Source organism: Wolffia australiana, chromosome 1, assembly GCF_029677425.1.
Source record: "Wolffia australiana isolate 7733 chromosome 1, ASM2967742v1".
Lineage (NCBI taxonomy): Eukaryota > Viridiplantae > Streptophyta > Magnoliopsida > Alismatales > Araceae > Wolffia > Wolffia australiana.
The window spans coordinates 1,867,870-1,892,561 of NC_135835.1; positions in this window are offsets into that span (position 1 = coordinate 1,867,870).

Consider the following 24,692-nt stretch of genomic DNA (forward strand, 5'->3'; position numbering starts at 1 on the left):
TGTGTCACTTCCCTTCACGGCTATGATGCGATCCTTTTTCTCAGGCTTCTTCTCAGCTTTGCTCAATCACTCAACTCAATTGTTCATCAACAATGGAGGGTCTACAGAACTTTGACTCATTCAAGGCATCAACTAGTTCAAGAAGAAAATTCTTAGACAACCTAAAAATGTTCTTAAGAGAGTATTTATAGGGGCGGTTCTCTCTCGTCTGCTCTTGGATCTCTTGGACGGCCAGGATTGATCCAAATTTGGGCTTCGTTATACTCCTTAATAATCCATCGGCTTGATCCAGGCGCCCTCCTTGTTGGGTTTTTGTTCATGTTCATCCCCTCTCTTCATCTTGTTATCTGTACTCATTTAAATAAAGATGAGATCCAATCCACTTGATTCTCTGAATCAAGTGGGGTTAGTAAAAATTCATACTTTGAATAGTAAATATAAAACTCATCCTTATTTTTATCATTTCGTGGTATTATATTTGCTAAATAATGATATGATTAATGCCAACTGCCTGGTTAATTTATCACAGAATTATGTTTATCAGTGGGGCAACACATCATGTGAGGGCTGCTCATAACATCATGTGGACATTTCAAACATACCAAGGAAATGATCATCTTCAAATGGGTAAAATAGCAGGTTTGAATATTTTTGCAATTGGTTCTTCAAAAATAACAATTTGTGATAAAATATTTTTTTTGAAAAATATTCTTCATGTTCCAGAAATCAATAACAGTGGTTTTGTCGAATTTTACTCTTCTTATTGTCTTGTGAAGGACAAAACTATTGTGCTACGAGGAACAACAAGGAATGGCCTATACTATCTGGAGAATCCGTCGCCAATCTATGATAACATTGGGGAAAAGACGTCATTTAAAAATTGGCACTCCATATTAGGACATCCATATTTTAAAGTGTTGAAAACTATTGTCCAAAAAATTGTACTTCCCTTCTTTCATTGCAAACAAAATCTTATATGTGACTCTTGTAAAGTCTCATATTCTCACAGGTTACCTTTTGTTTCAACTAACAACTCTTCAAACCATGTTTCAGAAGTTATACACTCAGATTTATGGGGACCAGCACCGATCGACGCTCACTCAGGTTATTCATATTATGTTGTTTTGTAGACGATTATAGTAAGTATTCTTGGCTTTTTCCACTTAAAAATAAAAGTGATTTGTTCAATATGTTTATAAAATTTCAAAGTCAAGTTGAAAGACAATTTTCAACTAAAACTAAAATTTCCAACATTTAAAAAGAGCTGGCGTTGTTTATAGGGTATCGTATCCTCATACCCGTGAACAAAATTGATGGAGGACCATCCTGGAGACGGCACGACGGGACGACATCAGCCACGCTGAGCAGCTCGCATCGACGCTCGCCACCCAGGGTATAAGTACCCTGCGTAAGCATCTCTATCTTCCCTTGTGTTTGTTTATGTTTTGCTTGTGTCTTTGGATTTCATGGACTGGGCCAATGTTGGGCCTCGCCTTTTTATCTTTTACTTTTGAAATTTCAGTTTTGTTTTCAAATTGTAAGGAGAGGCCGAACCACGTCTCACGACGGTTCATCCTCTCCCCACATTCACTTGGCACCTATCCTCACTATATAAGGGGATAGCATGCCCAAGGAACATTTGAGTCATTTGTTGAAAGAATTTTTACAACTCTTGTCTCCACCTATCGTAGTGAGTAGAGTAGAGGGAATTGGCTATTCCCGCCCACGTCGAGACCACTCCGTGGAGTAGAGCCCGCGTCCCCCACTTCGAGACCATTCCGTGGGAACGCGTTCAACGTCTTCGTCGAGATCACTCCGAAGAAGCTAAAAGATTCAAGAATTCCTCCCTTGAAGCCAAGAAGCCCTCCGTCGAGATCACTCTGAAGGGTCTCAAGGATTCAAGAAAGCGTCACCAAGGGAGAAGCATCGTCAACCATCACCGTCGAGATCACTCCGGGTACGCGTCGCCGTTGTCCTCCTTAAGATTTCACCAACCTCCTCCAAGAACGCCCTCTACTTGGGAATCTTGGGTTGTTAGTCCCTAAGAAATGTCCAAGAAACCTCTTCTTGGAGGGTATCATCCCCGCCGCCGCCGTCGTCCGCCGCCACCATCGCTCTCCTCCAAGATCCATCCAAGAAGATCAAGAAACGCCCCTCCATCACCGACTTCTTGGGTGGTTATTTTCAAGAACCCTCTTCTTGGAGGCTATCTTCCCCGCCGCCGCCATCGTCCGCCGCCGCCATCGCCATCCACCAAGAACCACCAAGATTTCAAGAAACCGCCACCCTCTTGGCATTCTTCATCAACTACCGCTCAAGAACCCCAAGGTTTCAAGAAACCACCACCTTCTTGGCATTCTTCATCTACTACCGCTCAAGAACGATCAAGACTTCAAGAAATCGTCACCTTCTTGGCGTTCCTGATCAACTACTGCGCAAGAAATTCAAGAATCGACACCAGCCACCATCCAGAGGCATTCCTGGGGTGATTACAAGCCAAGAACCCCATCCTCCGCCCTTGTTGTGCCTCACACACGCGCACCGGCTCCTCTCCATTGTTGTCTCTCCATCAGTGGAATCTCCCATCGCCTTTGACTACGTCGAGACACCATTTCCCACGCCGTGGACTATCGACATACAGGGTACCCTCTCGTCTCCCCTCCGTCATTTCCAGTATTATTACCGCCTTCAGTGTCGTCTTCCCCTATCTCGTCCTCTGCCCTCTTTTAATATCATCTACGGATAGGGTTAGCCACATTCGTCGAGAGATAGGATCTTATTTTTGTGGTTGAAAGGATATTCATTGATTTGAACGCCGAACATCTTAGGGCCGTCACAGGCCCCTTACCTCATAGTCGTCTAGTCGGTCAAGAGGGTCATTGGAAGTTTGATCTAGGATCAATGTCTTCCCCTTGATCGGCGAGGTCTTCTTCCCTGTTTGTAAACGACTGAGTCTTGCTCATTCGACGTTTTATTCATCGTCATACATTCATATCATTCACGAAATTATTCATCGAATTCTTGTGGCGTAATATGAGCCGATGGATCCCGGCCGATCGTATTACATCAAAAATGGTACACCTGAAAGAAAGCATAGGCATATAGGTTGACACTGCACTTAGTCTGCTTACACATGCCAAGATGCCAAAAAGATTTTGGACTGAAGCAGTAGTACTTAAAACTTCTGTCCACATGAAATTGTTTAGTAACATCAGTGCTGAACAATAAATCTCCATTTGAATTTTTTTTTAAAAAAAACCTGATTACTCTGTACTCAAAACTTTTGGATGTCTTTGTTATCCTTTTCTTAAGCCATATGCGCAGAATAAATTAGATTCCAAGTCAGAAAAATATGTTTTCTTGGACTATAGCTCTCTTCACCTCGGATACAGGTATTTGTCACTCCACACATGTAAATATTTTATCTATAGGCATATTATATACTTTGAAGAAAATTTTCCTTTTGATATGTATCGTGATATACCTGACAATAAAGGGGTACTTGGACTGTTTCATGAACCAAATCAAAATGATAAATTTAACACGAATCATGATATGAATGATAGTTTACATGACAATGCAGATTCGATCGAATGTTCTATAAATGATACTAATCAAAATTCTTCTTTTTTACATGGTCAGTTGAATAAAAAATTGGATCAAACTGAGAAAAATGGTAAATCAACGAAGATCAAGTTCTTAATGATTCTATTAAGATACTGACTTGTGATCCAAATCATCCTTTGGATTTGGAAAAATCTATATCAAGTACTCTAGATTGAACTCCTGGACAAGGAGAAAACTTAAAGTCTAAAAGTCTTTTAGATATTTACAAACAGGAAAATAATCAAAGTAATTTTGATCCACATGAAACTCAAAGCAACAGACGACTAGTATTTTCTTCAATTAAGTATCCACTTCCAGAATGCTTATCTGTTTCTGTTGAAAACAATGGACCGACCAATTTTAATATGGCTTCTAAAAATAATAAATGGATAGTTTCTATGACTAATGAAATACATACATTAATGAAAAAAATACTTGGGATCTTTTTCCTAGACATTCAAATTTTCATGTTATAGGATGTAAATGGGTCTACAGAATTAAATATAATTCAAATGGAGATATAGAAATATAAAAGTCCACATTAGTCGCTAAGGGGTTTAACCAGCAAGAAGGTTTTGATTACAATGAAACCTTCAGCCCTGCGGTTAAGCACACAACTATTCATTTATTACTATCAATTGCTGTAAGTCATGATTGGAAAATTAATCAATTAGATTTTTCAAATGCATTTTTACATGGTGATCTGAACAAAACAGTATACATGGATCAGCCACCAGGATTCAAAAATCCTGATTTCCTAATCATGTATGCAAACTTAACAAATCTATATATGTGCTTAAACAATCACCAAGAGCATGGTTTACTAAGTTAGCTATATTTCTTATTAATAATGCTTTTTTCGGATCTAAAACTGATACATCTTTCTTTTTTAAACTTTTACAGGTCATAATGTTTTTGTTCTAATCTATGTTGATGACATTCTTGTAATTTCACCTCACTCATCTGATATTATACATTTAATATCACAATTACAATTAGTCTTTGCAATCAAAGATCTTGGACCTGCACATATTTTCTGGAATAGAATTCATTAAAATTGAAAATGGAGATTCACTTTCTCAGTCAAAGGACATACTACATATTTTACAACAATCTAATGTGGAACATTGTAAAGAGACTAAAATGCCTTGTAGCCTAGCAAAATCCTCTTTAACTGAAGAAAATACTGTTGATCTTACATTATAAAGAAGGCTAGTAGGATCCTTACAGTATCTTACTCTTACTAGGCCTGATATTTCTTTTGTTGTAAGTTAGGCCAGCCGGAAAATACATGAACCAACAAATGAGGACTGGAAATTTTTAAAACATTTGTTGAAATATCTGAAAGGAACAATCTTACATGATTTATTCTTTCAAAAGAATTTGGATTTAACTGTGAATGTTTTCAGTGATGCAGATTGGGCTGGAGATCAGTTAGATAGACATTCAATTGGTGCATTCTTAGTCTATTTGGGGGAAAATCTGATTTCATGGTGCTCTAAAAAGCAGCCATTTGTAGCGAGATCAAGCACAGAGTCTGAGTATAAAGTGTTGGCAAATGCAGCAGCAGAAGGGTTTTGGATTCAATCACTCTAAAAGGAGATTCACATCAACACAACAACAGCCCCTATTCTTTGGTGTGATAACATAGGAGCTACTTATCTTGCCGCTACTCCTGTTTTTCACGCCAGGATGAAGCACGTGGAAATTGATTTCCATTTCGTTCGCGAACAAGTTGCTCAGAAGTATTTGCAAACCAGATTCATCCCAAGCAACAGAGACGTAGCTGATGCACTTACAAAAGCTCTCCCTCACGCATGACTTTCATTACTTACAGACAAGCTCAACGTCGCTCCTCCACCATTTCGCTTTAGGGGGAGTGTTAAGGATAAAAAAGAAGAAGTCAAAGACGGGAGTGAACAACTTGGTACACCACAACAGCAAAGGGCTCCACGTCAACAGCCGACCTCCAATTGGACCTTAAATAAGATTAGATTAGTTAAAATCAACCACGTACCCTATACTCGTGAAGAGAAATAGACGGATAGGATTAAGTGTAAGTTTAAACATAGACGCATATGATTCAATCTAGAATAGGACTACACGTAGACGGTTAGGATTTCATCTAGTTAGGAGAACTAACTAATGGTTATGATGTAAACCATTATAGCTGTTATAACTATTATAACAGTCAGGATTTAAACATTCGTAACAAAGATATGTTCACAACTACTATATAATAATATAAATAATAACCACTGTTCAACTAAGTGTCTTGCGGATTTTCAATGATCTAATCACAACTTCATCTATCTCTCTTGTTTCTCTCTCTCCTCTCTCTTCTATATTTGTTCTTGTTCTTGATTTTGAGGTGTCTCTTGGGAGTTCAAGGAAGATTTACGGTTCTTTGTACATTATGATGTTGCTGATTGTGTTGGATAACCATGAGTAATGGCCTTATGACCCTTTTTGATACACGCACAGACTAGGGTTATTGGCAGTCAGGGGGTTCATCATTTGTCTGGATAAATGCAAAGTATCCGTGCACAAGGGTGATCCTTTCAAATCCACCCCGGTGGAACATCTCTTGGGCTGCTGATTCGTAATTATTTGACATTATATTATTTATTTTTAATTCTATAAGATTGTGGTCCTGTGGTTGTGTCTCGCTCTGGTGGTCTGCATCCTGCCACCATGACTCAAGAGGTTAGGGGACATGCTCCCCCTGTATTTTGTACAATCTATTGAATCATTGTTGCTGCGACCATAATGAGTGTGCCATGTTATTTATGTTGAAGCATGGCTGATTAATTGCTTCAGCAAAGATAATATTGGTTGCATACATCAGAGAGAGAACTAAGAAGAAAGAAGTAATACACTAGAAAGGGTCATTGAGGAGATAACCGTTTGTTCAGGAAGCTAACCTGATGGAGGATCATCGAGATGATCACTCCCTGACCCATCGTCATCACATCATAGAGCCCGAGCCTGCGTGAAGAAGCTATAGTTCCACTATCAGGTTTGAGAAGTGGCATGGTCGTCTTCCTTTGTGTTGTATGTTTTTATGTAATTTTCATTTTTGTGGATGTTGGATTGTCGGGAGACCCCTCCTATATGAGTACTGGCCTCCTATGCATTTTTTTATTTTATTTTAGTGCCCTCTTTAGGGGGGAGGAAATCCAAGTTGGACTTTCTTCTTCCTCTAAAGACCTCTTTTAAGGGGAAGCCCAACAGGCTTTCCCCTAAAGAGGGGCCCCAATCGGGCCACCCACAACTGCCACTTCCCATCTATGAGAGGGGGAGAAGTGGACTAGGGATATTAGGGATTGTTGAGTTTGAAGAACCTGAATCTCATTCTTTGGTTGACAGTTATCGCGTTGTGAGAAGAACAACTTGTTTTTTCTATCGTTCTTTGGATTTCCACTGTTTCTGCCCGGCGGAGAAATCTTGCGTGGTTCGAAGGTTGATCTAGAAAGCCTAGCACGACGATTTCTGCCTCCCATTGTCGCCTGCTGCCAGATTGCCATGATAATTCCTTCATTGTATTGATCGGTGAAGTAGCGGTTGACGATCCATCTCTATCGGTTGTTCCGCCTGTCTAAGCCATTGAAGAGTGCATGATTGTTCCGCCCGTCTGACTTCGCTCACAAGGTATCAAACAGTCTACGACTGGTCGATGCCTTCTCTTCGGCATGAGTCATGTATCCTCCATGGTTCCCACGAGCCTCATCACTGCCACACATTCACGTTGTTCAGATTGCTTCAAGGTCAATGCTTGTTCAGTTGATTATGCAGCCGACCTTTCCCGTGTCGTACAACCGGCTTGGTAGAACCTTCCTCGACCTCTCCCCGCTCTAATTCAACTTTGATGCCCCAGATTTTTTTATCTGATCACCTATTTTGGGGTGGTATTTCATCCACACATAAATCATATTCCATCCGCTGCCAGGGTTCCTCCTTTGACGGCGACGACCAAACTTGAGATCGTTGCGATGAAAGCCCTTTATTGATCTCAGGGAAGGATCAATGAATCTATTACGGACTTAGTGGGTCCTCGAGTTTCCCTTCTTGATTCGAGAAGTTTTCTTTATGTGGAGGGAGCTCTGCTACTCACCGCTTGGTCGTTGGTCCTGAAATCGATTATTGTATTCCATTAGTTGCTCATGGGGTTTCCATTCTCCGATTCCATGTGTGGTCAAACTACACATGGTCCGTTGACTTCGACTGCATGAATTATTGCATTTGATCTACCACCCGATCTTCCATGAGCCATGACGGGACTGGTCTAACGTCCATGCACAACAAGGTGACAAGAATAGATACTTAATTCAAAGTCAGCCACGGCATCCTGACTCAAGCCCTCATGTCACGTAATCTCTCCCCTTTCATTTTACAGCGATTATTTATCTCTTTTAGTGCCTATCTCTAAATTGCTCATCACCACGAGTGAGTTTAAATGTGAATTTTACGATAAGCCACCATGCTTGTTTTAGAGAATTTCTTAACGGTGTTGGGTCTCATCGATAACGTTGATGGTTTGGATGCTCTTGGATGAGATCATTCCCCATTGGTCGTATTTTGATCTGCTCACACGGGTCATTGGGACCTTGCTCGTGACATAACATGTCTGTGTTGTCGATTGGCGGCACCTCGGATCTTCTGATTACCGCTGTACTTCTTGTTAAATCCTCTAAATCTACTCATCATTTCACCTCATTAGCACCACATTTAGTGATTGGCCTCTATGACAAAACACAAAATTTTGATTCCCGACCATAATGTTATAACACAGCCACACTTTAGAGTACAAGCTGATCATATTTATAGGGTGGGTGGTAAATTACTATTTGGAGAGTTAATCCGTTTTAATATCGCTGCAGTAACACAAAGAGCATTTGTAAGGTGTGGGTTACCTGGTCCTCATTGGAGACAAAGCAGACGGGTACTGTATTGGGAACAAATTCATTGCCAAACCAAAACGAACTGAACCTTATGTGGTTTTATGTGGCATGACCTGATTAGCAGGAAGATCAGTGGGACCAATGTTACCGCACCAAATAGTAGGAATGACGGTATGGAAATTTGTAGTTCTCCTAGAAGGGATTGTAAATTTTTGGGCCGACATTAGCCAGGGCCTTATACTTAGCATCGTTGCTTGAGTGAGCCATAGCTTGGTGTTTCTATATGCTCTAGGAAATGAGATTGCAACTAAGATAGACGAGAAATGTGCTGGTACATTGCAAGGGGCCGGGGGCGACACAAGGGCCGCTGGTGGGTATGTTCTAGCTGAAGCTTGATACTAGACAAGAATTGGCTGCGGTATAGGCCCTAGAGGTCGTGGGATCGTCCTCTTGTCTAATGTTTTTCCTATTGCAGGCGCGTTCATCTTGTGGCTGGGGCAATCATCCACATATCCATAATAATCATCATGCGGGAGGTAGATATCGCCCGTGCAGCAATCGTCAAAGTAGCAATTGTATTGATGTTGGTACAGGTCATATTGTTTGTGATAGTTGTCCTGCAGATGGTAGCGGTCGTCTCACTGTCGATAAGAATCATTCTAAGGGTGGTCGTCCTGGTAGCGGCCGTCATGCCATAGACGGAGACTGCCATGGTGACGACCATCACAATGCTATTAGTCTCCCAAGCTTGTTAGCGACTGTGGTTATAAAGTTAGCCAACAGGTGGGACAATCTTTTTCACCATCTCCTCAGCCTAGACACCCCCAACAGCTGAAGAACTGTTATCCACAACAAGAGGATCGCTATCGATGCCAAGGCGATAGTTATCGATGCGACCGCCATCAGGATGATCACAATTACTAACAAGATGATCATTCCTAGGACCATCGGCATCAAGGTGACCATGATCACTACTCAAGCGATGGCTACCAAAGTGATCGCCAACAGTACAATCACTATCGACACTAGAACGATCGCTATCACAATAATTGCCATACGTTATAGTCCTTACCACTCCTCGATAGCTCCACTACCTTACACACCAATGCCTACTTATGTGCCACGAGAGCATTACTATGCTCCAGCTAGTGGGTCATCTAGGCCTGCCCAACCTCATATTGTGCCTCATGCGAGAGTTATCCCGCGAGTCCAGGCGGGCCATTGTATGTCATTGGACATATCATTGCATCTGTACCAAATCGTCCTAGTACTAGCTAAGCCCTAACCAAGGGCCATATGTTACCACCGCACCTCACGCATGCGGGATGCCATTGGCACCCACGACAGCTCCCTACCTTACACACCAGTGCCGACTTATGTGCCACGAGAGCATTACTATGGTCAAGACTTTCCTCTAGGGAGACAAGAAGAACATGGCATGGGGCGAGTCAATTTGATGAACGACAATCTGAATTGGAGGAGTGCGATGGGCATTCGAACGTATGCCATTGATGAGTACTCAGCCTTGTGAGGATGTGAAGGTTAGATGACGACTACTACAAAGCAGTCGGGTACTGTATTGGGAACAAATTCATTGCCAAACCAAAACGAACTGAACCTTATGTGGTTTGATGTGGCATGACCTGATTAGCAGGAAGATCAGTGGGACCAATGTTACCGCACCAAATAGTAGGAATGACGGTATGGAAATTTGTAGTTCTCCTAGAAGGGATTGTAAATTTTTGGGCGACATTAGCCAGGGCCTTATACTTAGCATCGTTGCTTGAGTGAGCCATAGCTTGGTGTTTCTATATGCTCTAGGAAATGAGATTGCAACTAAGATAGACGAGAAATGTGCTGGTACATTGCAAGGGGCCGGGGGCGACACAAGGGGCCGCTGGTGGGTATGTTCTAGCTGAAGCTTGATACTAGACAAGAATTGGCTTGCGGTATAGGCCCTAGAGGTCGTGGGATCGTCCTCTTGTCTAATGTTTTTCCTATTGCAGCGCCGTTCATCTTGTGGCTGGGGGCAATCATCCACATATCCATAATAATCATCATGCGGGAGGTAGATATCGCCCGTGCAGCAATCGTCAAAGTAGCAATTGTATTGATGTTGGTACAGGCCGTCATATTGTTTGTGATAGTTGTCCTGCAGATGGTAGCGGTCGTCTCACTGTCGATAAGAATCATTCTAAGGGTGGTCGTCCTGGTAGCGGCCGTCATGCCATAGACGGAGACTGCCATGGTGACGACCATCACAATGCTATTAGTCTCCCAAGCTTGTTAGCGACTGTGGTTATAAAGTTAGCCAACAGGTGGGACAATCTTTTCGTCACCATCTCCTCAGCCTAGACACCCCCCCAACAGCTGAAGAACTGTTATCCACAACAAGAGGATCGCCATCGATGCCAAGACGATAGTTATCGGTACGACCGCCATCAGGATGATCACAATTACTAACAAGATGATCATTCCTAGGACCATCGGCATCAAGGTGACCATGATCACTACTCAAACGATGGCTACCAAAGTGATCGCCAACAGTACAATCACTATCGACACTAGAACGATCGCTATCACAATAATTGCCATACGTTATAGTCCTTACCACTCCTCGATAGCTCCACTACCTTACACACCAATGCCTACTTATGTGCCACGAGAGCATTACTATGCTCCAGCTAGTGGGTCATCTAGGCCTGCCCAACCTCATATTGTGCCTCATGCGAGAGTTATCCCGTGAGTCCAGGCGGGCCATTGTATGTCATTGGACATATCATTGCACCTGGACCATATCGTCCTAGTACTAGCTAAGCCCCTAACCAAGGGCCATATGTTACCACCGCACCTCACGCATGCGGGATGCCATTGGCACCCACGACAGCTCCCTACCTTACACACCAGTGCCGACTTATGTGCCACGAGAGCATTACTATGGTCAAGACTTTCCTCTAGGGAGACAAGAAGAACATGGCATGGGGCGAGTCAATTTGATGAACGACAATCTGAATTGGAGGAGTGCGATGGGCATTGAGCGTATGCCATTGATGAGTACTCAGCCTTGTGAGGATGTGAAGGTTAGATGACGACTACTACAAAGCAGTCGGGTACTGTATTGGGAACAAATTCATTGCCAAACCAAAACGAACTGAACCTTATGTGGTTTGATGTGGCATGACCTGATTAGCAGGAAGATCAGTGGGACCAATGTTACCGCACCAAATAGTAGGAATGACGGTATGGAAATTTGTAGTTCTCCTAGAAGGGATTGTAAATTTTTGGGCCGACATTAGCCAGGGCCTTATACTTAGCATCGTTGCTTGAGTGAGCCATAGCTTGGTGTTTCTATATGCTCTAGGAAATGAGATTGCAACTAAGATAGACGAGAAATGTGCTGGTACATTGCAAGGGGCCGGGGGCGACACAAGGGGCCGCTGGTGGGTATGTTCTAGCTGAAGCTTGATACTAGACAAGAATTGGCTTGCGGTATAGGCCCTAGAGGTCGTGGGATCGTCCTCTTGTCTAATGTTTTTCCTATTGCAGGCGCCGTTCATCTTGTGGCTGGGGGCAATCATCCACATATCCATAATAATCATCATGCGGGAGGTAGATATCGCCCGTGCAGCAATCGTCAAAGTAGCAATTGTATTGATGTTGGTACAGGCCGTCATATTGTTTGTGATAGTTGTCCTGCAGATGGTAGCGGTCGTCTCACTGTCGATAAGAATCATTCTAAGGGTGGTCGTCCTGGTAGCGGCCGTCATGCCATAGACGGAGACTGCCAGGGTGGCGACCATCACAATGCTATTAGTCTCCCAAGCTTGTTAGCGACTGTGGTTATAAAGTTAGCCAACAGGTGGGACAATCTTTTCGTCACCATCTCCTCAGCCTAGACACCCCCCCAACAGCTGAAGAACTGTTATCCACAACAAGAGGATCGCTATCGATGCCAAGACGATAGTTATCGGTACGACCGCCATCAGGATGATCACAATTACTAACAAGATGATCATTCCTAGGACCATCGGCATCAAGGTGACCATGATCACTACTCAAACGATGGCTACCAAAGTGATCGCCAACAGTACAATCACTATCGACACTAGAACGATCGCTATCACAATAATTGCCATACGTTATAGTCCTTACCACTCCTCGATAGCTCCACTACCTTACACCAATGCCTACTTATGTGCCACGAGAGCATTACTATGCTCCAGCTAGTGGGTCATCTAGGCCTGCCCAACCTCATATTGTGCCTCATGCGAGAGTTATCCCGCGAGTCCAGGCGGGCCATTGTATGTCATTGGACATATCATTGCACCTGGACCATATCGTCCTAGTACTAGCTAAGCCCCTAACCAAGGGCCATATGTTACCACCGCACCTCACGCATGCGGGATGCCCTTGGCACCCACGTCAGCCACCTACCTTACACACCAGTGCCGACTTATGTGCCACGAGAGCATTACTATGGTAAAGACTTTCCTCTAGGGAGACAAGAAGAACATGGCATGGGGCGAGTCAATTTGATGAGCGACAATCTGAATTGGAGGAGTGCGATGGGCATTGAACGTATGCCATTGATGAGTACTCAGCCTTGTGAGGATGTGAAGGTTAGATGACGACTACTACAAAGCAGTCGGGTACTGTATTGGGAACAAATTCATTGCCAAACCAAACGAACTGAACCTTATGTGGTTTGATGTGGCATGACCTGATTAGCAGGAAGATCAGTGGGACCAATGTTACCGCACCAAATAGTAGGAATGACGGTATGGAAATTTGTAGTTCTCCTAGAAGGATTGTAAATTTTTGGGCCGACATTAGCCAGGGCCTTATACTTAGCATCGTTGCTTGAGTGAGCCATAGCTTGGTGTTTCTATATGCTCTAGGAAATGAGATTGCAACTAAGATAGGCGAAATGTGCTGGTACATTGCAAGGGGCCGGGGCGACACAAGGGGGCGCTGGTGGGTATGTTCTAGCTGAAGCTTGATACTAGACAAGAATTGGCTTGCGGTATAGGCCCTAGAGGTCGGGATCGTCCTCTTGTCTAATGTTTTTCCTATTGCAGGCGCCGTTCATCTTGTGGCTGGGGCAATCATCCACATATCCATAATAATCATCATGCGGGAGGTAGATATCGCCCGTGCAGCAATCGTCAAAGTAGCAATTGTATTGATGTTGGTACAGGCCGTCATATTGTTTGTGATAGTTGTCCTGCAGATGGTAGCGGTCGTCTCACTGTCGATAAGAATCATTCTAAGGGTGGTCGTCCTGGTAGCGGCCGTCATGCCATAGACGGAGACTGCCATGGTGGCGACCATCACAATGCTATTAGTCTCCCAAGCTTGTTAGCGACTGTGGTTATAAAGTTAGCCAACAGGTGGGACAATCTTTCGTCACCATCTCCTCAGCCTAGACACCCCCAACAGCTGAAGAACTGTTATCCACAACAAGAGGATCGCTATCGATGCCAAGGCGATAGTTATCGATGCGACCGCCATCAGGATGATCACAATTACTAACAAGATGATCATTCCTAGGACCATCGGCATCAAGGTGACCATGATCACTACTCAAACGATGGCTACCAAAGTGATCGCCAACAGTACAATCACTATCGACACTAGAACGATCGCTATCACAATAATTGCCATACGTTATAGTCCTTACCACTCCTCGATAGCTCCACTACCTTACACACCAATGCCTACTTATGTGCCACGAGAGCATTACTATGCTCCAGCTAGTGGGTCATCTAGGCCTGCCCAACCTCATATTGTGCCTCATGCGAGAGTTATCCCGCGAGTCCAGGCGGGCCATTGTATGTCATTGGACATATCATTGCACCTGGACCATATCGTCCTAGTACTAGCTAAGCCCCTAACCAAGGGCCATATGTTACCACCGCACCTCACGCATGCGGGATGCCATTGGCACCACGACAGCTCCCTACCTTACACACCAGTGCCGACTTATGTGCCACGAGAGCATTACTATGGTCAAGACTTTCCTCTAGGGAGACAAGAAGAACATGGCATGGGGCGAGTCAATTTGATGAACGACAATCTGAATTGGAGGAGTGCGATGGGCATTCGAACGTATGCCATTGATGAGTACTCAGCCTTGTGAGGATGTGAAGGTTAGATGACGACTACTACAAAGCAGTCGGGTACTGTATTGGGAACAAATTCATTGCCAAACCAAAACGAACTGAACCTTATGTGGTTTGATGTGGCATGACCTGATTAGCAGGAAGATCAGTGGGACCAATGTTACCGCACCAAATAGTAGGAATGACGGTATGGAAATTTGTAGTTCTCCTAGAAGGGATTGTAAATTTTTGGGCCGACATTAGCCAGGGCCTTATACTTAGCATCGTTGCTTGAGTGAGCCATAGCTTGGTGTTTCTATATGCTCTAGGAAATGAGATTGCAACTAAGATAGGCGAAATGTGCTGGTACATTGCAAGGGGCGGGCGACACAAGGGCCGCTGGTGGGTATGTTCTAGCTGAAGCTTGATACTAGACAAGAATTGGCTTGCGGTATAGGCCCTAGAGGTCGTGGGATCGTCCTCTTGTCTAATGTTTTTCCTATTGCAGGCGCCGTTCATCTTGTGGCTGGGGGCAATCATCCACATATCCATAATAATCATCATGCGGGAGGTAGATATCGCCCGTGCAGCAATCGTCAAAGTAGCAATTGTATTGATGTTGGTACAGGCCGTCATATTGTTTGTGATAGTTGTCCTGCAGATGGTAGCGGTCGTCTCACTGTCGATAAGAATCATTCTAAGGGTGGTCCTCGTAGCGGCCGTCATGCCATAGACGGAGACTGCCATGGTGACGACCATCACAATGCCATTAGTCTCCCAAGCTTGTTAGCGACTGTGGTTATAAAGTTAGCCAACAGGTGGGACAATCTTTTCGTCACCATCTCCTCAGCCTAGACACCCCCAACAGCTGAAGAACTGTTATCCACAACAGGAGGATCGCTATCGATGCCAAGACGATAGTTATCGGTACGACCGCCATCAGGATGATCGCAGTTACTAACAAGATGATCATTCCTAGGACCATCGGCATCAAGGTGACCCTGATCACTTCTCAAGCGATGGCTACCAAAGTGATCGCCAACAGTACAATCACTATCGACACTAGAACGATCGCTATCACAATAATTGCCATACGTTATAGTCCTTACCACTCCTCGATAGCTCCACTACCTTACACACCAATGCCTACTTATGTGCCACGAGAGCATTACTATGCTCCAGCTAGTGGGTCATCTAGGCCTGCCCAACCTCATATTGTGCCTCATGCGAGAGTTATCCCGCGAGTCCAGGCGGGCCATTGTATGTCATTGGACATATCATTGCACCTGGACCATATCGTCCTAGTACTAGCTAAGCCCCTAACCAAGGGCCATATGTTACCACCGCACCTCACGCATGCGGGATGCCATTGGCACCCACGACAGCTCCCTACCTTACACACCAGTGCCGACTTATGTGCCACGAGAGCATTACTATGGTCAAGACTTTCCTCTAGGGAGACAAGAAGAACATGGCATGGGGCGAGTCAATTTGATGAACGACAATCTGAATTGGAGGAGTGCGATGGGCATTCGAACGTATGCCATTGATGAGTACTCAGCCTTGTGAGGATGTGAAGGTTAGATGACGACTACTACAAAGCAGTCGGGTACTGTATTGGGAACAAATTCATTGCCAAACCAAAACGAACTGAACCTTATGTGGTTTGATGTGGCATGACCTGATTAGCAGGAAGATCAGTGGGACCAATGTTACCGCACCAAATAGTAGGAATGACGGTATGGAAATTTGTAGTTCTCCTAGAAGGGATTGTAAATTTTTGGGCCGACATTAGCCAGGGCCTTATACTTAGCATCGTTGCTTGAGTGAGCCATAGCTTGGTGTTTCTATATGCTCTAGGAAATGAGATTGCAACTAAGATAGACGAGAAATGTGCTGGTACATTGCAAGGGGCCGGGGGCGACACAAGGGGCCGCTGGTGGGTATGTTCTAGCTGAAGCTTGATACTAGACAAGAATTGGCTTGCGGTATAGGCCCTAGAGGTCGTGGGATCGTCCTCTTGTCTAATGTTTTTCCTATTGCAGGCGCCGTTCATCTTGTGGCTGGGGCAATCATCCACATATCCATAATAATCATCATGCGGGAGGTAGATATCGCCCGTGCAGCAATCGTCAAAGTAGCAATTGTATTGATGTTGGTACAGGCCGTCATATTGTTTGTGATAGTTGTCCTGCAGATGGTAGCGGTCGTCTCACTGTCGATAAGAATCATTCTAAGGGTGGTCGTCCTGGTAGCGGCCGTCATGCCATAGACGGAGACTGCCATGGTGACGACCATCACAATGCTATTAGTCTCCCAAGCTTGTTAGCGACTGTGGTTATAAAGTTAGCCAACAGGGGGGACAATCTTTCGCCACCATCTCCTCAGCCTAGACACCCCCAACAGCTGAAGAACTGTTATCCACAACAAGAGGATCTATCGATGCCAAGGCGATAGTTATCGATGCGACCGCCATCAGGATGATCACAATTACTAACAAGATGATCATTCCTAGGACCATCGGCATCAAGGTGACCATGATCACTACTCAAACGATGGCTACCAAAGTGATCGCCAACAGTACAATCACTATCGACACTAGAACGATCGCTATCACAATAATTGCCATACGTTATAGTCCTTACCACTCCTCGATAGCTCCACTACCTTACACACCAATGCCTACTTATGTGCCACGAGAGCATTACTATGCTCCAGCTAGTGGGTCATCTAGGCCTGCCCAACCTCATATTGTGCCTCATGCGAGAGTTATCCCGCGAGTCCAGGCGGCCATTGTATGTCATTGGACATATCATTGCACCTGGACCATATCGTCCTAGTACTAGCTAAGCCCTAACCAAGGGCCATATGTTACCACCGCACCTCACGCATGCGGGATGCCATTGGCACCCACGACAGCTCCCTACCTTACACACCAGTGCCGACTTATGTGCCACGAGAGCATTACTATGGTCAAGACTTTCCTCTAGGGAGACAAGAAGAACATGGCATGGGGCGAGTCAATTTGATGAACGACAATCTGAATTGGAGGAGTGCGATGGGCATTCGAACGTATGCCATTGATGAGTACTCAGCCTTGTGAGGATGTGAAGGTTAGATGACGACTACTACAAAGCAGTCGGCACTGTATTGGGAACAAATTCATTGCCAAACCAAAACGAACTGAACCTTATGTGGTTTGATGTGGCATGACCTGATTAGCAGGAAGATCAGTGGGACCAATGTTACCGCACCAAATAGTAGGAATGACGGTATGGAAATTTGTAGTTCTCCTAGAAGGGATTGTAAATTTTTGGGCCGACATTAGCCAGGGCCTTATACTTAGCATCGTTGCTTGAGTGAGCCATAGCTTGGTGTTTCTATATGCTCTAGGAAATGAGATTGCAACTAAGATAGACGAGAAATGTGCTGGTACATTGCAAGGGGCCGGGGGCGACACAAGGGGCCGCTGGTGGGTATGTTCTAGCTGAAGCTTGATACTAGACAAGAATTGGCTTGCGGTATAGGCCCTAGAGGTCGTGGGATCGTCCTCTTGTCTAATGTTTTTCCTATTGCAGGCGCCGTTCATCTTGTGGCTGGGGGCAATCATCCACATATCCATAATAATCATCATGCGGGAGGTAGATATCGCCCGTGCAGCAATCGTCAAAGTAGCAATTGTATTGATGTTGGTACAGGCCGTCATATTGTTTGTGATAGTTGTCCTGCAGATGGTAGCGGTCGTCTCACTGTCGATAAGAATCATTCTAAGGGTGGTCGTCCTGGTAGCGGCCGTCATGCCATAGACGGAGACTGCCATGGTGACGACCATCACAATGCTATTAGTCTCCCAAGCTTGTTAGCGACTGTGGTTATAAAGTTAGCCAACAGGTGGGACAATCTTTTCGTCACCATCTCCTCAGCCTAGACACCCCCCCAACAGCTGAAGAACTGTTATCCACAACAAGAGGATCGCTATCGATGCCAAGACGATAGTTATCGGTACGACCGCCATCAGGATGATCACAATTACTAACAAGATGATCATTCCTAGGACCATCGGCATCAAGGTGACCATGATCACTACTCAAACGATGGCTACCAAAGTGATCGCCAACAGTACAATCACTATCGACACTAGAACGATCGCTATCACAATAATTGCCATACGTTATAGTCCTTACCACTCCTCGATAGCTCCACTACCTTACACACCAATGCCTACTTATGTGCCACGAGAGCATTACTATGCTCCAGCTAGTGGGTCATCTAGGCCTGCCCAACCTCATATTGTGCCTCATGCGAGAGTTATCCCGTGAGTCCAGGCGGGCCATTGTATGTCATTGGACATATCATTGCACCTGGACCATATCGTCCTAGTACTAGCTAAGCCCCTAACCAAGGGCCATATGTTACCACCGCACCTCACGCATGCGGGATGCCATTGGCACCCACGACAGCTCCCTACCTTACACACCAGTGCCGACTTATGTGCCACGAGAGCATTACTATGGTCAAGACTTTCCTCTAGGAGACAAGAAGAACATGGCATGGGGCGAGTCAATTTGATGAGCGACAATCTGAATTGGAGGAGTGCGATGGGCATTCGAACGTATGCCATTGATGAGTACTCAGCCTTGTGAGGATGTGAAGGTTAGATGACGACTACTACAAAGCAGTCGGGTACTGTATTGGGAACAAATTCATTGCCAAACCAAAACGAACTGAACCTTATGTGGTTTGATGTGGCATGACCTGATTAGCAGGAAGATCAGTGGGACCAATGTTACCGCACCAAATAGTAGGAATGACGGTATGGAAATTTGTAGTTCTCCTAGAAGGGATTGTAAATTTTGGGCCGACATTAGCCAGGGCCTTATACTTAGCATCGTTGCTTGAGTGAGCCATAGCTTGGTGTTTCTATATGCTCTAGGAAATGAGATTGCAACTAAGATAGACGAAATGTGCTGGTACATTGCAAGGGGCGGGCGACACAAGGGCCGCTGGTGGGTATGTTCTAGCTGAAGCTTGATACTAGACAAGAATTGGCTTGCGGTATAGGCCCTAGAGGTCGTGGGATCGTCCTCTTGTCTAATGTTTTTCCTATTGCAGGCGCCGTTCATCTTGTGGCTGGGGGCAATCATCCACATATCCATAATAATCATCATGCGGGAGGTAGATATCGCCCGTGCAGCAATCGTCAAAGTAGCAATTGTATTGATGTTGGTACAGGCCGTCATATTGTTTGTGATAGTTGTCCTGCAGATGGTAGCGGTCGTCTCACTGTCGATAAGAATCATTCTAAGGGTGGTCGTCCTGGTAGCGGCCGTCATGCCATAGACGGAGACTGCCATGGTGACGACCATCACAATGCTATTAGTCTCCCAAGCTTGTTAGCGACTGTGGTTATAAAGTTAGCCAACAGGTGGGACAATCTTTTCGTCACCATCTCCTCAGCCTAGACACCCCCCCAACAGCTGAAGAACTGTTATCCACAACAAGAGGATCGCTATCGATGCCAAGACGATAGTTATCGGTACGACCGCCATCAGGATGATCACAATTACTAACAAGATGATCATTCCTAGGACCATCGGCATCAAGGTGACCATGATCACTACTCAAACGATGGCTACCAAAGTGATCGCCAACAGTACAATCACTATCGACACTAGAACGATCGCTATCACAATAATTGCCATACGTTATAGTCCTTACCACTCCTCGATAGCTCCACTACCTTACACACCAATGCCTACTTATGTGCCACGAGAGCATTACTATGCTCCAGCTAGTGGGTCATCTAGGCCTGCCCAACCTCATATTGTGCCTCATGCGAGAGTTATCCCGCGAGTCCAGGCGGGCCATTGTATGTCATTGGACATATCATTGCACCTGGACCATATCGTCCTAGTACTAGCTAAGCCCCTAACCAAGGGCCATATGTTACCACCGCACCTCACGCATGCGGGATGCCATTGGCACCACGACAGCTCCCTACCTTACACACCAGTGCCGACTTATGTGCCACGAGAGCATTACTATGGTCAAGACTTTCCTCTAGGAGACAAGAAGAACATGGCATGGGGCGAGTCAATTTGATGAGCGACAATCTGAATTGGAGGAGTGCGATGGGCATTCGAACGTATGCCATTGATGAGTACTCAGCCTTGTGAGGATGTGAAGGTTAGATGACGACTACTACAAAGCAGTCGGGTACTGTATTGGGAACAAATTCATTGCCAAACCAAAACGAACTGAACCTTATGTGGTTTGATGTGGCATGACCTGATTAGCAGGAAGATCAGTGGGACCAATGTTACCGCACCAAATAGTAGGAATGACGGTATGGAAATTTGTAGTTCTCCTAGAAGGGATTGTAAATTTTTGGGCCGACATTAGCCAGGGCCTTATACTTAGCATCGTTGCTTGAGTGAGCCATAGCTTGGTGTTTCTATATGCTCTAGGAAATGAGATTGCAACTAAGATAGACGAGAAATGTGCTGGTACATTGCAAGGGGCCAAGCGACACAAGGGGCCGCTGGTGGGTATGTTCTAGCTGAAGCTTGATACTAGACAAGAATTGGCTTGCGGTATAGGCCCTAGAGGTCGTGGGATCGTCCTCTTGTCTAATGTTTTTCCTATTGCAGGCGCTGTTCATCTTGTGGCTGGGGCAATCATCCACATATCCATAATAATCATCATGCGGGAGGTAGATATCGCCGTGCAGCAATCGTCAAAGTAGCAATTGTATTGATGTTGGTACAGGCCGTCATATTGTTTGTGATAGTTGTCCTGCAGATGGTAGCGGTCGTCTCCTCACTGTCGATAAGAATCATTCTAAGGGTGGTCGTCCTGGTAGCGGCCGTCATGCCATAGACGGAGACTGCCATGGTGACGACCATCACAATGCTATTAGTCTCCCAAGCTTGTTAGCGACTGTGGTTATAAAGTTAGCCAACAGGTGGGACAATCTTTTCGTCACCATCTCCTCAGCCTAGACACCCCCCCAACAGCTGAAGAACTGTTATCCACAACAAGAGGATCGCTATCGATGCCAAGACGATAGTTATCGGTACGACCGCCATCAGGATGATCACAATTACTAACAAGATGATCATTCCTAGGACCATCGGCATCAAGGTGACCATGATCACTACTCAAACGATGGCTACCAAAGTGATCGCCAACAGTACAATCACTATCGACACTAGAACGATCGCTATCACAATAATTGCCATACGTTATAGTCCTTACCACTCCTCGATAGCTCCACTACCTTACACACCAATGCCTACTTATGTGCCACGAGAGCATTACTATGCTCCAGCTAGTGGGTCATCTAGGCCTGCCCAACCTCATATTGTGCCTCATGCGAGAGTTATCCCGCGAGTCCAGGCGGGCCATTGTATGTCATTGGACATATCATTGCACCTGGACCATATCGTCCTAGTACTAGCTAAGCCCCTAACCAAGGGCCATATGTTACCACCGCACCTCACGCATGCGGGATGCCATTGGCACCCACGACAGCTCCCTACCTTACACACCAGTGCCGACTTATGTGCCACGAGAGCATTACTATGGTCAAGACTTTCCTCTAGGGAGACAAGAAGAACATGGCATGGGGCGAGTCAATTTGATGAACGACAATCTGAATTGGAGGAGTGCGATGGGCATTCGAACGTATGCCATTGATGAGTACTCAGCCTTGTGAGGATGTGAAGGTTAGATGACGACTACTACAAAGCAGTCGGGTACTGTATTGGGAACAAATTCATTGCCAAACCAAACGAACTGAACCTTATGTGGTTTGATGTGGCATGACCTGATTAGCAGGAAGATCAGTGGGACCAATGTTACCGCACCAAATAGTAGGAATGACGGTATGGAAATTTGTAGTTCTCCTAGAAGGGATTGTAAATTTTTGGGCCGACATTAGCCAGGGCCTTATACTTAGCATCGTTGCTTGAGTGAGCCATAGCTTGGTGTTTCTATATGCTCTAGGAAATGAGATTGCAACTAAGATAGACGAGAAATGTGCTGGTACATTGCAAGGGGCCGGGGGCGACACAAGGGGCGCTGGTGGGTATGTTCTAGCTGAAGCTTGATACTAGACAAGAATTGGCTTGCGGTATAGGCCCTAGAGGTCGTGGGATCGTCCTCTTGTCTAATGTTTTTCCTATTGCAGGCGCTGTTCATCTTGTGGCTGGGGCAATCATCCACATATCCATAATAATCATCATGCGGAGGTAGATATCGCCCGTGCAGCAATCGTCAAAGTAGCAATTGTATTGATGTTGGTACAGGCCGTCATATTGTTTGTGATAGTTGTCCTGCAGATGGTAGCGGTCGTCTCACCGTCGATAACAATCATTCTAAGGGTGGTCGTCCTGGTAGCGGCCGTCATGCCATAGACGGAGACTGCCATGGTGACGACCATCACAATGCTATTAGTCTCCCAAGCTTGTTAGCGACTGTGGTTATAAAGTTAGCCAACAGGTGGGACAATCTTTTCGTCACCATCTCCTCAGCCTAGACACCCCCCCAACAGCTGAAGAACTGTTATCCACAACAAGAGGATCGCTATCGATGCCAAGACGATAGTTATCGATGCGACCGCCATCAGGATGATCACAATTACTAACAAGATGATCATTCCTAGGACCATCGGCATCAAGGTGACCATGATCACTACTCAACGATGGCTACCAAAGTGATCGCCAACAGTACAATCACTATCGACACTAGAACGATCGCTATCACAATAATTGCCATACGTTATAGTCCTTACCACTCCTCGATAGCTCCACTACCTTACACACCAATGCCTACTTATGTGCCACGAGAGCATTACTATGCTCCAGCTAGTGGGTCATCTAGGCCTGCCCAACCTCATATTGTGCCTCATGCGAGAGTTATCCCGCGAGCCCAGGCGAGCCATTGTATGTCTTTTGACATGTCATTGCACCTGGACCATATCGTCCTAGTACTAGCTAAGCCCCTAACCAGGGCCATATGTTACCACCGCACCTCACGCATGCGGGATGCCATTGGCACCACGACAGCTCCCTACCTTACACACCAGTGCCGACTTATGTGCCACGAGAGCATTACTATGGTCAAGACTTTCCTCTAGGGAGACAAGAAGAACATGGCATGGGGCGAGTCAATTTGATGAGCGACAATCTGAATTGGAGGAGTGCGATGGGCATTGAACGTATGCCATTGATGAGTACTCAGCCTTGTGAGGATGTGAAGGTTAGATGACGACTACTACAAAGCAGTCGGGTACTGTATTGGGAACAAATTCATTGCCAAACCAAAACGAACTGAACCTTATGTGGTTTGATGTGGCATGACCTGATTAGCAGGAAGATCAGGACCAATGTTACCGCACCAAATAGTAGGAATGACGGTATGGAAATTTGTAGTTCTCCTAGAAGGGATTGTAAATTTTTGGGCCGACATTAGCTGGCCTTATACTTAGCATCGTTGCTTGAGTGAGCCATAGTTTGGTGTTTCTATATGCTCTAGGAAATGAGATTGCAACTAAGATAGACGAGAAATGTGCTGGTACATTGCAAGGGGCAGGCGACACAAGGCCGCTGGTGGGTATGTTCTAGCTGAAGCTTGATACTAGACAAGAATTGGCTTGCGGTATAGGCCCTAGAGGTCGTGGGATCGTCCTCTTGTCTAATGTTTTTCCTATTGCAGGCGCCGTTCATCTTGTGGCTGGGGGCAATCATCCACATATCCATAATAATCATCATGCGGGAGGTAGATATCGCCCGTGCAGCAATCGTCAAAGTAGCAATTGTATTGATGTTGGTACAGGCCGTCATATTGTTTGTGATAGTTGTCCTGCAGATGGTAGCGGTCGTCTCACTGTCGATAACAATCATTCTAAGGGTGGTCGTCCTGGTAGCGGCCGTCATGCCATAGACGGAGACTGCCATGGTGACGACCATCACAATGCTATTAGTCTCCCAAGCTTGTTAGCATTGTGGTTATAAAGTTAGCCAACAGGTGGGACAATCTTTCGTCACCATCTCCTCAGCCTAGACACCCCCCCAACAGCTGA